Raw genomic sequence first — 14,440 nt, forward strand, 5'->3', positions numbered from 1 at the left:
CAAACATGTTTTGCCATCATCATGTTGAGATTAATCTCTTAATTTTGTCTTGTGTGAAAAAAACAACAACAGTTGTGTGTTTCTTTACATCTCTCGCTGCAGAGGTGACTTAAATGTCTTAGCAGCTTGGTGCCTAACTTGAAGGAATTAGAGTTAGATGTTTCCATTTTTAACCCGTGCTCCATTTCCTGCATAATCAGTATTTTACTGTACTGATTAACAAGTAATCACTTAATCATGTATTACTAATAAGCCTCTTAGTTTACTGTCATGTATATGATGGTGCATGAGTCTTCGGGGAGATGTCAGAGGCAAATTTCCAAAGGTTTTCAAGGCTATGCTGTACACTTACAGAACTGACCCTCTGGAAACCAAAGGACTGTCAACACAGCCCTCCGAGGCCCATTAAAAGCATGCAAACATGGATCACTCTCTATGGTAGTTTTGCTGGAGCACAGCGGATGAAGGTCAGCGGATCAAAGGCTTTTGGCTGACATTCCTTGGTGCCTGATGAGGCCTCTTGGGTTTCATTGATTAGCCAATGAGAGGCCAGGGCAACGACATTGAACAGATAAAAACAAAGTGACTTGTCTTGCTTCAGATGTAGAAAAGTTATTCTCCCTTCAGCCATCCCATGAGACAGGAACGATCTTAGGTTCTCTTCAGCAACAAGACACTTAATCTGACTTTGAGTACTGTCAGTGATCCTCATATTCTTAAATGCGATGACAAGTCCTCTGACACACACTTACACACACCATCCTATATACTGCACTACTAGATATTTCCTTAACGTCATCAGTGACAAAAAAAATGTGACCCAGGTCTTAGGGTTAGCAGATATGATTACAAAACTCCTTGTATGACATGTATTGGCTGACTGTGTCCCTTTGAAGCTCTACACTATATCACTTAAAGTGCTCTCCGAGGCACCCAAATAGAATGTGTTTGATTGAATAGGGAAAAATATGACCCCTTTCATAATCCCACAAGTGTTTTTAATTAAGTCATTAATTAGGGAGATATACTCCAGAGGTACAGCTTGGAGTGGATTTCTGATAATTGTAGATGAAATTAGTGACGTTTTTTTTGTGTGTATGTGACAAAGGAAGTGAGAACATTCAAGTGCAGCTTTTATGATTAACTGAATGGCAAACTGCACAATTCCTTCTTTGGAGCAGAGGGCATTGGCCACCGTTACTGACATTGTTTTGTAAATACTCCAGCTAATTAAGTATTTAAAAGTTGGCTACAGAAAGGCAGACTAAATTTACACCTCAGCACATTCAGCCATACCGGAGGAGAACCTATTACTGTACAGACATGTGGTGTGATAGAGTGTGTTTAGTCTATGCCTGAGTGTGCTGAGATAAATAGCAATCTGACACAAATCCCTAAGTAAACACGAAGCTTAATGTAGTTGAGGCATGTAATTCCAATAAGGTATGTATACCCTGAAATTGTTAAACAGCAAAGAAAACAATGCTTGTTAAGCTTTTGCAAGCCGGCATGGTTTCAAGACTTTCCAAATCCAGAAGAAAATGTCTGTATTTTGTTCTTACTGCAGGACAGATAGACAGTAGATGGGATGGGAGAAATGAGAAGGCAGGAAAGTCTTGTGTAAGTGGGGTTGTTAGAGACCGAGAGGAAACATTGCATTGTAACAGACTGGCATGTTAATGACTGTGTTCCCAAGACTGCTGGCTTCTGCACTGAAACATGAAAATAAGCGCTGGCTTTGACATCTGGGAATCTCTGTTCTCAGAATGTATAATCCTCAAGTGATATTACTATCAAGGAATGGATGCAAAACATTTTCAATGTGTGTATGCACATGCACAGGATGCATTTTGTGGCCATGTTCACATCAACATTGGTCAAAATGAGGCCCATGGGCATTGTTTGAGATACATAATGAGGATGAAGCATTGCACATCACTAGAGACCGAAGCCTGTCCTCAAAGTTTCCCCATACAGTTTTAGCTGGTTTGTGCATATTTTAAATTGTAAGGATGAAATGTGGGAATTTCTTGGACATTTTCAGTTTCTGCACAAAGTAAGAGGGATTTGTTTACCAAAAAGACAAGATTTGCTTCAAATCATGAGTAAACTGAGGTTTAACAACTGGCTCCAAGTTTTCAAAGGCACTGTAAAATCAATGCCAAGGTTGGTAGGGAGGCTCTTCACTGTTTTGTTATTTTGCAATTTGATACTTCAGTGTCAAATTCAGCATCTCATTATGGAGTCTGCTCACATTTTTTGTGAATCCTCAAAACCAGATGGAGGTGATCAGGTTTGGATTATCACTGTGATTCATCTCAAGACAAAACTCACCAAATAAGTCTGTTTGGAAGTGGAAAGATAGTGGGGGGAAAGGTAAAGGAGACAAATTGACTATAACCACAGAAGAAGTATAACAGCAATTTACATAAAGCTCATGAAAGTTATCCGTTTTAGGATCAAAACTGCTTCTTTTTTTTAAATAGCTAGGTAAAGGCCTGCATGTAAAGAAATGGGCCACCTATGAAGAGTTGGGCTATATCTTTAAAAATGGGTCCCTCCTCACGTACAAATAGAGTTTAACAGGGCACAATTCAGTAGGCTTGGCTTGCAATGACTCAACTGAAGACCATCAAAACAAAATGTCCTTTTTTTAATAAAACTAGGCTTAACTTTTTTTTCCCTGTCTGAATTATTATTATTCAGTCATAGCTCTATGATTTAAAATCTGTAAAAGTTGCATAATTGAGCTACTTTTTCTGACGATAGGGTGGGTTGTACTGGGATACTTTTTGTCAGTAAAATCTAGCAACACTGCTGGCTACTTGACAAATCTAAGTCCAAGATTCCTCCCACGAATTTCCCCCCAGGGATAAATAAATCTATCTATCAATTTACCCTTTACCTCTGCTCCAGTCACCAGCAACTGGCCACTCAAAATGTCTCTGCATGTGTCTGCAGTTTGAGGGCAAAGAAACTTGGTTCAATTACCAAGCAAAGTGTTTTTACCAAGTTTTACATAGGCACTGCAAAAAATATCCCAAGTTCTATCCTGTATACTACGATTTGTGTATGATTAATCTGTTGAAAATATGCAAGTTTGACCAATGTGCTACTGACAGTGACATACATTTACACCTAGTCAAGAAACAACTAAATGTATTTTATCTGGAGAGTGTTTGCATAGGGCCCACAGACTGAGTTGGCAAAATAAAATGTAATAAAATAAAACGACAAGTGGAGAGGTTACTGAAAAATGTGTCCCTCAGTTGTATTATGCTGGGACCATTTAAGAAATAGTTTTTGCATTACAGGAGTAGAAATGTTAACAAAGAGTGAATTTATTTTCAAATATAAAGATTCCTTACTGAAGTGTTACATTTCCTATTCTCAACAAAATAAGGTGTCTTCACTTGACTGGCGTATTGGAAATAACTCCCGACACTGTCAAAGCACAGATTTTCAGTCAAGCTGATGGTTGTTGAGAGTTGATGGTTGTTGAAACCTAACCGCTAACTTGTACTGCAAGTGAAAATAATAATGGCAGGAAGGTGCAAGAAGCCGAGAAGGACGTGAACAATAATCAGCCTATCTCACATAATCTCAGTTTGTACCAGACACTTCACCATGGCATGAGGGTCAATTTAATGAGCAGAAGCTCTTACTCACAGCTTGCCAGCTGCCTCCTTAAGACTATCATAGCTGTTCCTGCCACATTTGGATGGCAGAGGTGGAGAAAATTGATTTCTCCCTCACTATTACCCTCCATGGAAACGAGGAACTGCCAAGCTGGTAATATCTCCTGGTCTGCATTGAAACTTTTGTCACCGGTCAACCTCAGGAGGGTAAGAAAGCTGCCACGCTTCTCCCCAGTGTTTTGTGCTGCTGGCAATCAAGACTGACAGCGCTGTGACAAAGGTTAGTTTCTCAAAATAGATGGATCATGAGTGTAGCGCATACAATCCCTCACATTTTCATTCAAATGAAGCAACATTTATAACATGATATTAATTTGTGTGAAAACCCAAGATCAAATAATGTATATCCAATGAGAATTGTGTCATAAAAAGGCCCTTTTTGAAAACACATTCGCAGGATGCAAAAAATCCCATGAACTAAATTAAACAAAATCAGAAACTAAAAATCCTTTCAACACATGTATATTTATGTTTTCACTGGATGTGAAGTTGTGTGAAGATTAAGCAAATTAAACTGATAATGGATTCAAAAGAGGAGGGTTTGTTCTAGATTTTAAAAGGACATATGGAGATGAAAAGGGAGATTGGAAACACCAGAAAGACTGAAAACGTATCACAGAGTAATTTTTCAAACAATTTTATATCTTTGTTCATTTTTGTTTCTCCGTCTCTCTCTTTTTATCTTGCAATTCAAAAGTCAGCTTTATAACTGTCAATAAAATGGCAATATTATTAAGAATTTCCCATGCCAAGATCTAATACCAATGACTGTTAGTGCTTGCTAGCAGTCATGAGGCTTTCATTTAACCAGTTAGCTATGTTCATTACTGCAAACACCACTGCAGTGGTCCCTGGACTAGACATGAGAAATAACCACAGGTGTAGGGATTTTTTTAATGGCAGAATGACAACGAAACAAAACTGTTCCTCCTGCAAGAAAAAGCTATTAACAGTATTTAAACTTGTGCCACAAGTTCCTGCAAAGGTTTCTGCACTCATAATTGGCAAAAACAATTGTGCTAAAAATACATTTTAGCACTAAAGATGTACCTGAATGGACATCTGCAATTCCAAATGCTTTGTATTTTCATTCTCCTGCCGGTTATTTTTATAGCCTCACTGCCCCTTACATTTTTCAGAGTAGAATATTCTCAGCGACCGCAGACCTCAATTGATTTGTGGGTCACATGCTGGAGGACAGTAGATGAAGAGACGAGGAGGCCCACAGTAATTTGCAAATTGGATAGAACCTCCTCTGTATACTTGTGTCATGACACACCTGAGAGAGCCTGGCTGACTGGTTACTTGAGTGCTTCTAATTAGCTGATAGTTTCTAGCTGACATAAGTGACCAAGCTTTATATTCGCAGCTCAGTCAAGCTCACCCAGCAGCCTTGATAATAATTATTCAGATTGGAATGTCGAGTCTTTTAACTTTGAACCATTATTTATCAAATTAAAAATGTGGGTTATTTATGTAAAACCTCTGTGCTGAGGTTTAGGAGCTAACTAAAGACAAGTTGAATATCTAGCCCTGTGTAGAACAAAAGAAATAGAGCAGATGGATGGTTAACAACTTTATTTGTTAATATATACAGTAGCTCTAACACAGTGATTATCAACTGGAGGCGTCACTTGGGTTTTTTTTTGTTTTTGGCAAACTGTTACATTCAAACCATCGTTTCATTCCACAAACTAACATGAATGTTGCAGCGTACCAAAGACAAGTGCACTGGACCTTTTGTTTCACAGTTTGGTTGAGTCAAGGCAAGAAAACTATTCAGCTAGGTATGGGGAAAAAAAACACGGTTTGTGTTAAAATAACATTACTTGTGTAACTTAAGTTACACAAATGTAGTTAGACCCCTGCTCTGCTCTTAAAACAACACAGCTGTTTTTTCTGTCATTTTTGTGGTTGGTGTCACAATGTTGGAGATGACCCTGGGTTTGGTATACATGGCCTGGGGGTTTTTAATCTATATCCATTTTCAGATTTCTGGTGCCTTGATTTGATCTGGGTTTTCTGACAAGGACCTACTTGCTACTGTTGCCTATTTATTTTTTTACTTTTTACATGCACCTTAACCTTGGCCTTCCTTTTCGATGCTTTATTCCAATGGAGGCATGGGATTTCATAAATCATGGCACTTCTTCTCAATGTCAGTTTCGTCCTTGGGGTATATCTGTGTTTCCTTTCTTTTCTTTTTTTATTTTTTGCCTCTTCTACAGCACATTCCTTGAATCTTCCTTTTGCATGATAGATAGATAGTATGGTACTTTTATACAATATGCTACTGAAAAGAGATTCAAATGGTTATAATGACTCCTTAAATCATCTGCATTTAATATTGAAACAGAAGAGAATATTGGGAAAGTTGTGAAGCTGTATAGAAGTCGGCCATACTGTATGAGATCAGGAAAGAATGGCACATGTCACATTGCGTGGCAGGCGCACACTAGGCTGGAATAGTCAGTGCAGTTATTTTTCAGTTACAGATACAAATACCTTTAACTGTTTAAACAAATACCTCTCTGGTGCATCCCCACTGTAGGGTCAAATCATTGCAGTGATACCAGCAACCGAGGGAAATATGTGGGCTCAGTCTAAACTATCAAACAAAAGAGTTCCAGCATCACAACGAAATTAAGAAGTGTGTGTAGAGACCCTGAGGGACCCACGCTGCGCTCATGTCTCTGCCACTGGTTATCTTACACCAAAGGTTCCCTCAATGACAATTTATTATTGCTCTGCCTCTCTCTCCTGTCACTGTCTTTCTCCCTCTCTCTCTCTCTCTCTCTCTAACCTCCTCCCTATCCTTTGCAGTCGCCCTACCATCCTTCTTGTAAAAGTGCCAGTGAACTGTGGCTACCGGGCCTAAAAATACCTGCCCCTTGACAATGTTCTGTGACGCGTCTTTCTGCCAGCTACCTGATCCATTTGAGCCTACTTTTCTGGCTCATCTTCACCAGTCCCATTTCTTTCTCCTTGAGCTATGTCATACTAATCTGGCTGTGCCAAAACCTAATATGACCCATGTTTCCCGACTCAATGTCACCACATTAGAGTCACAGTCAATATGGCTGTAATCTACTGGCTCTACTGAAGTGGATAAAACAAATTTGTCTTAATTTAGCTCTCTTAATGTGCACAAAAGTTGTCTTCATTCCTTTGTTATAAGCTTTGCAGTCAGGATCTTACTTGGATGTTACAGAAATATTGGGATCTGAAAGTGAACTTGGAGCACTCAAACAGTCAGGAGGCCTGAAAATGGAGACAATTTCCTCTTAAACAAATGTCACTGCCAGGGTATTCCTGTCTTGTTACGGTCTCAGCTTTCACGACACAAGTAATTTCCTGGATCGACAAATAGCATTGATTTGAGTTGTATTGAAGTCACCATTCAATTGCATTTCTTACAGAATGCAATCAGGCATCACTGGCACTATTGATTTAAAAGAAGTCCTCGCTTGGATGAAAAAGTCAGACACTTGTGTCTAAATCCACTGAGTTTATGCCTTCTCCCATTACAGAGGCTTCAGATAAGATGTATCAAGAAGTCATTTGTGCAAAACAGTACAAAAATGCACTGTTTCCTATTAAATCCTTCTTTTTCTGTTGAATGTTTTGCATATCTATTCCTGTATACCAGCTTAGTGTTTTTATGTTGTTGTTTTTTTCTTTTTTTTGCTGTAATAATATTCTTTTATCAGAACTGGAATGTTCATGCAAGCAAACCTTATATAGATGAGGTTCATTTCCTATCTGGTGAAACAAGGAATTTAAATGATTGGTCGACAGCTATACTTATGGTAAGAAATACATGTTTTACTCTTTTAATTCATTCAAACAATCCTATACATGCATCCATTAATATTTATTTCAAACATATGGAGGTCTCTGTTGTCTTAGGTTACATACATGCTGATGTGTTTGCATGTGTGGCGGTGCTGTTGGCAGTATGTTCGTGTGTTGGGGGTTGGGGGTATGATCAGATGGTGGTCTTCAGAGGGCTTCTTAATGAGCCAAGGTAATCAATGCCATGAGAGATGGCTTTGATGGATGCCTTTGAGAAAACAATGTGTCGTGACGACCTCTATCTAAAGAAACCACAAAGCAAAGACTCTAAACAAGAAATCTGACCTTCAGCAGGTTGCTGCTATGCAGCTGACCCTTTAAATCACTATCGCTTCACACAAGTGTTGATTTAAGCTTACCTTGGTGATAAGAGGGGAGGATTGGTGAAGATTTATCTTTTTGAAGGTGTTTACTGATACTCCCTTGTGGTTTAGCCTCGCCGATTTCAATAACGAAACATAGGTCACCAAAAAAAAAAAAGAAAGTCAGGATGAAATCCAACCATTGTCTGAGGACAATTGATTGATTGGTTGATTTATCTCTCTTGATAAATGATCTGGAATCTGACAGACAAACACCAATGAGCCTTTTTGTGGGGTTGCGTGGCAGGGTTTTTACTAACACCATTTAGTTCTTCTCTACAAATTGTACAATATGTACAAACCCTTTTGTTTTAAGTAAAAACATGGCTTTTCTCTGGTGCCACCCTTAACAAAAGTGTCCCTCAATTTTAAATCCATCCATCCATCTATCTATCTTGACAATGTATTTCCCTTAACAGAAGGTGGAAACCCCAAAGTGGCTGGAAGTGAAATTTAAGTCCAATTTAATTCAAGCTGTTATTTCCTGGTACATTCCCTCACCTTTCTTTCCCTCTGGCAAGGGAATACAGTAAAATGCCTGCTCTAGCATGTAACGGTGGTTAAGTGTTTGAGTGAATTATATACTATGCATGCATGCAACATTCAGATACTCTAAGTTGTGGCTTATTCTCATTCATGCATGGTGATTTTAGCAGATGTGTCACATACTTCCGTCAAAGACTGGCATTTCTGTCTTTATAATGATGTACAACACAAAGTCGAAGCCATTACATTACAGTGCGACCCGTCTTACCATTCTAATGTGAAGCTTAACGTATGTTAATGGACTGCATGCTGTGTCTAAGCAATTGTTTTACAGTGAACGATATATGCATAATAGACAGAATTTGACAAGAAACTTAGCTGGAAAATGGAAACGTATATAATGACGGGAATTTTGAATAATTTCTTTTTAGAGTGTAGCAGAGCTATAAAAGCTATTTAAAAGAAAACTCCAGGTAGGGACAGCAGGTTGTAAATGCAGATGAAATGAAACCAGTATACTGTTTGAAGAAGATGAAGCTGATATACAGTATATTTGATTAAATTGCTGGTCCTTCCTACATCCTGGTACACTAGTATCTTCATTACATTTGTGATAGCCTCTCTCTTTTGACAATGTGATGGATTATTATGCACATTTTTCTGTGACTGTGCCAGTGCCAGTGGACTACAGTATACTACTACACAGTCAGCTCAAAAAGACATTGTTGCGTCCTGAGCTAAGGGATTAATTGAAACACAATATGGTTCTCCTGTTGTTCCTTGCTTGCAGGAATGACCACAAGCACCAGGCTCTCTCCCCTAGAACTTTTTTTTCAGAATTTAAAGTTTTAGCTTTAAAGGATAACTACCGTTTTTTTACAACCTGGACCTTATTTCTAGCATGAAATACGATGCTTTACTCACCCAGATAACTTTGGTGTCATTTGGCATCGTTCGGACGAAATTAGATCCAGTGGAGCACTGTGTATATCCATATAATGCGAGTGATCCGGGCACCGAAGCGCAGCCTCTATGAGCATTATCTGCCACGAAAGTAGTTCATTTCACCAATATTTTGTTACGATACGCTAATGCTATTCCCCTCTGAGTCCGGGCTTGTGTGTTATCAACATTCGGGGTCTGTAGGTTGACCTACTACCTCTGACCTGGAAGATGTCATCTCTGAGCTGCGCGTGCACCCGCGACAGCCGGCTTGTTTACCTGTAGCTGCTACTGCTAGTTTGAACCCGGATGTTGATAACAGACAAGCCCGGACTCAGAGGGGAATAGCACTAGCGTATCATGACAAAATATTGGTGAAATGAACTAGTTTCGTGGCAGATAATGCGTTATATAGAGGCTGTGTTTCGGTGCTCCGTCACTCGCATTATATGGATATAGCAGCGCTACACTGGATCTAATTTTGTCCGAACGACTTCAAATGACACCAAAGTTATCTGGGTGAGTAAATGATAATATTTTATGCTAGAAATAAGGTCCAGGTTGTAAAAAAACGGTAGTTCCCCTTTAAGATTGGAAAAAAAACAAAATGCAGCAAAACAAGCACAGCTCTGAGAAAACTCCAATTATAACATCAGATGCAGTTTAAAAAATAATAATAATGATGTTCACTAACTGAGCAGGGCCACAAGTGATTTTTTTCTTTATACCATTCTACTTTTTGTCTGGCTTATGACTCATTTGCAACCTTCCTCCTTTCATAATTAAGTTGAACTGGTTTTGATGCTATTTTATATTGATAGGAGGAACTTTAACAAACTGTACTACGAGGAGCTCGCCACAACAGGTCCATCTTGTTACAGCGCCACCGGAAGTCCTACCCCATTCTATTTTCACTTTAATTGACTGATTTTCCTCTTCACTGTAATTTTAAAATGTCATTAATGCATCTTGTGTAAAGCAATTTGGCTTGCCTGTTTATTTAAACGGTACTATCCAGATGAACTTGCCTTGCCCTGTGGATTGCTCATAAAAAGAAGGTCAAATAAATATCATAATAATTGCAAAGGTTTTTATGCAGTTATTTACTTGTACTTTATCCACGTGTGTTTTATACTGTAGATGCTTTCATGTCTCTTAATTCTTAAAGAGGATTTTATCTGGCTTGCAGTATAGATGCAAGCACTCACCATGCACTCTGGCTCATGTGTTCTGGCTTTGCCCAGTTAGAAATATTGTTGAAGGAATTTTCTTTTCATCCTTCAGTGTTATTTCTGTTCTTCCCGTTGACCCAAATGCACACATGCCCATGTTTGGTGTGGGACTAGATGACACTGCCCTGAGTAAAAATATGTGCAGTGTTGCTGCATTTACAAGCCTAGTGGCAAGAGTGTGGAATGCCATTCAAGTCAATACTAAATAAATAAATAAACATGCATACAAAATAGATAAATATGGCCATGAAATAAACCCAAAATAAATAAATGGGCCAATAAATAAATAAATAGATGTAAATACAAATATGAGGACTTTTATTTCATAATACCACATTTATTTATTTCAAATGCATTTTTATTTATTTATTTATTTATTGACATCATAACTTCTAATATCTATATACCCCTGTTACTGCTGTTTTTGCTTAGGGGCCATCATTATCTATTCATATTCCACTTATCCTTCCTTCCTTGCTGTCCATGGACTTAATGCTACAATCGTTGTAGCTGTAGTTACACATCTTTCATTTATTTAACTTAGTCCACAGAAGAGCTGTTAAAGTTAAATATCAGCCGAAGGAGTCATATTAACATAGCGTTACACTACATACATCTGCTTCCTGTGGAGTCAACCAGCTGAAATATGGACAGTGCCATTGCTGAGCACATTGTGGTCAAATGGGGTATAAAGTAAAATCCTGTCATCAGGATTTTACTGTCATCATCAGGACTGCTATTAACTGAACCTGAAACTTTTCTCTGGTACTTGTACACATGTTTATCCGATTAATATTCTATATGTTGGGCTTTTTTAGCCTTCATACTGATTTGTATCTAATGCCATTCTTTCTCTTTCTCTCTAGTATAACAGTTACGATTTTTACCACTTCCCCATCTGCTTCCTACACCCTTGCACCATGCAGTGCTTTTTCTAGCCTGCCTCTCTTCAACATCCACATCAGTCCTTCCATGTGGGCACTCTGTGTAGTTAAATAGCACAAGTGTCAGACTGACTAAATGGCTAAAGGCCAAAGTTGAGAACTACTGTCAAGCGTTTTTAGCACATATCAAGTGAAATATCTTGACAATGTCCTTACTTACTGTAGCTCTTGAGCATAACATCAGGTTAATAATAAAGAGCTCCAGAGAACACAGCCATATGCATAGAGATTCAAAATTGAATTATCAGACACTGTGATTACAATGCCCTAATACTCAACACAAAATGTTAAATGTTCTACTTGTCAATGACTACATTACTAAAAACATGAAACAAATTTCAGACCGTTATAACATTTTTCTCTACTCAAAATACCCCATTAGTGCTTCAGTAATGGGCTACAGGGCATTCGTACCAAAACATGAATATCGCTGCCTCTCCTTTTGCAGTGATTCAACACTTAGATGGTTCATTTGTATGCACCCACAAACATCTGTTATTCACACATTACTCACCTGTCGTCAGAACAATAGTGCATTGAGGATGGTTAAAATGTCATTTAAATATGGAAATGGTATTAGATAGAAATTAGCATGAGGCTAAAAAACCCTTATTGCATGTAAACTGTCATTTTCCAAACACATGGTCACCTTTGTAATTTCTTTTACTGTACATTTTTAGCTAGAATAGCAATTTTTCCCCCTGGATGCTGTATATATTCTTTTGCAGTCAGTCATGTTTATAACTGCCCATAGAGTAACGCATATATCACAAAGCAACTCAATTAGCCTACGTGTTGGAATCAATAGAGGAGTTTTCATATGATGCCACTTTGAGATGTGCACACAGACAGGAGGTAAAATACAGACAACAGTACTGGGGAGAGCTAAAATTGAGGCAAAGGTTGTGTGCATTTTGTGCAACTGTAAACATTCAGTATCACACAAGGGACATTAACCAGCGCAAGTAAATAATTTAATTCAGCCAGGAATCTTTAACCTTTACAAGGATCTGATTTTCATACACTTTAAGATTCTCTTTCAGATAGTTGTACGTTGGGATGAAAATCATAATAATATGATGGATTGCTTGTCCAGAGTAAGAAGGAAGGAAACGGACAAGTCAGGTTGGACATTGAAGATTTAATGGCTCCTACTTTTAAGAAACTGTGCTAAACCATATTACTGCACATATCCTGTGCGGCTCTGTGTCAGTACCAAGAGAAATACACTGATTGTTTTTCCCAATATGATCACCGAGAGAATACACATTTGAGAAAGCTGCTCAGCTCAAAACCTTTACATTATGGATGTGATATTCTTGGATTTGATTGTCATTTCTGTGTCTGACACCCAAGATGTTTGGGTAAAAAGTTCATGATCGGACACCTCCCTTGTCAAACTTACAGGGAGTTGCATCATATAAATATCAGGGGAGGATAGGAATGGGAAGTTTTATTTGTGCTGTCACGTCTTTGCTCTTAAAAGGCATGTTGAAAAGGAATATTTAAAACTCCTTTGTCATGTGTTATTGAGCTTTTTTTGTCTTGGAATTTAACTGTAACGGTGTAAAGTTTGAGAGAAGGAAATCATAAATGGTTGTGGCACTATAGAGCAACCTCCCACTGTGGTTATCTCCATCCACCATGTGCCAGAATGTTCAAAACAACACAACCTTATACCTAAACTACTGAATAGGTTGATTGTCAGTGACACCCAAAACAACATATATCATCACTTTTAAAACAACATGGCTATTGCAGAGAACCAGCAGCAGGCGTGCCAGACCCTCATTGCATGCTTGTAGTTTGGTTGGGTTTTAACTGCGATACATTTTGTATGTGATGTGACTTCACTATGTTATCCCCGAACTCCCCCCTATACCCCTTTTTTTGCTCTTTTAACTCCCTCTGCTGACTCCCTCCTTTGCTGCTGTAGCTATTATTATGCCCACTAGAGGTCGCTGCCTAGCAAGTAACGACAATAAGGTCATAATAAGTGTGCATTAATTGTTTGAGTCACCTCCACGGTTGCCTGTAACTACTAGCAAATCTCTTCAGAGTATGTAGCAAATGACTACCATAATTGATACACATTGGCTCTGGTGCATTGAAAAGGAGTCACAGTGGTGGGTTGGTCAAGTGGCCACAGATTAATTAGAAGTCCACCCTGTGCTTTGGTCTCCCCATGGTCAGTCATCCTGAATGATCGTGATGACCTGTCGTAGATGATGAGAGATAAGCCCTCAGAAGGTGAGCACTGACTATCCTGAATTCTAATAAACCTCAGGCCCTGAGATGAGCTGTATCCTGTATCACTGTAATTTGAGTCGAGTAGAGGTTCCAGCAAACAGGCTCAGTTGTAATGATCTGTCACAGCATAGTGCATCTAAGGGAAGCCCTGAAATGAGCAGTATCTTCAGGTATCAACAGCATACAAGTCAAGCCAATTTACCTCCAAAATAGAAGTTTGCCAGTAGTACTGATCACTATTTAAGTAAAGGCTTGGGATATTCTTTAAAGAGGTAGGAACTGCAAGGGAACTTGTAACATATCACAATATGTTGTGCAAAAAATGATTATTTTCTGAGGCTAGCATGGATGGAGGAGTCATCAAGGATGCATCCCCTGGGAAGATGAATGTATTGACTAAATGTCATAGTACTTTATACTGTAGGTTTTGAGGCTTGTTGTGTACAGTTCTAATTTTATATGTGTATCTTGCCATGAATATACAAAAATCAGGCAAAATGTTAAAACTACTTACAGAGATGTGATTAACAATGATCATTGCACAGAGAGATGCCACAAGTCATGCAAACAGGACCTCTGAGCTGTCAAGTGTCATCCACATGAACATCGATATAATTCACCTGTCAGTGGTTTAACATTGTGGCTGATCAGTATACACAGGATATTAAACA

Source organism: Pagrus pagrus (assembly GCF_965226575.1).
Source record: "Pagrus pagrus genome assembly, chromosome: 1".
Lineage (NCBI taxonomy): Eukaryota > Metazoa > Chordata > Actinopteri > Spariformes > Sparidae > Pagrus > Pagrus pagrus.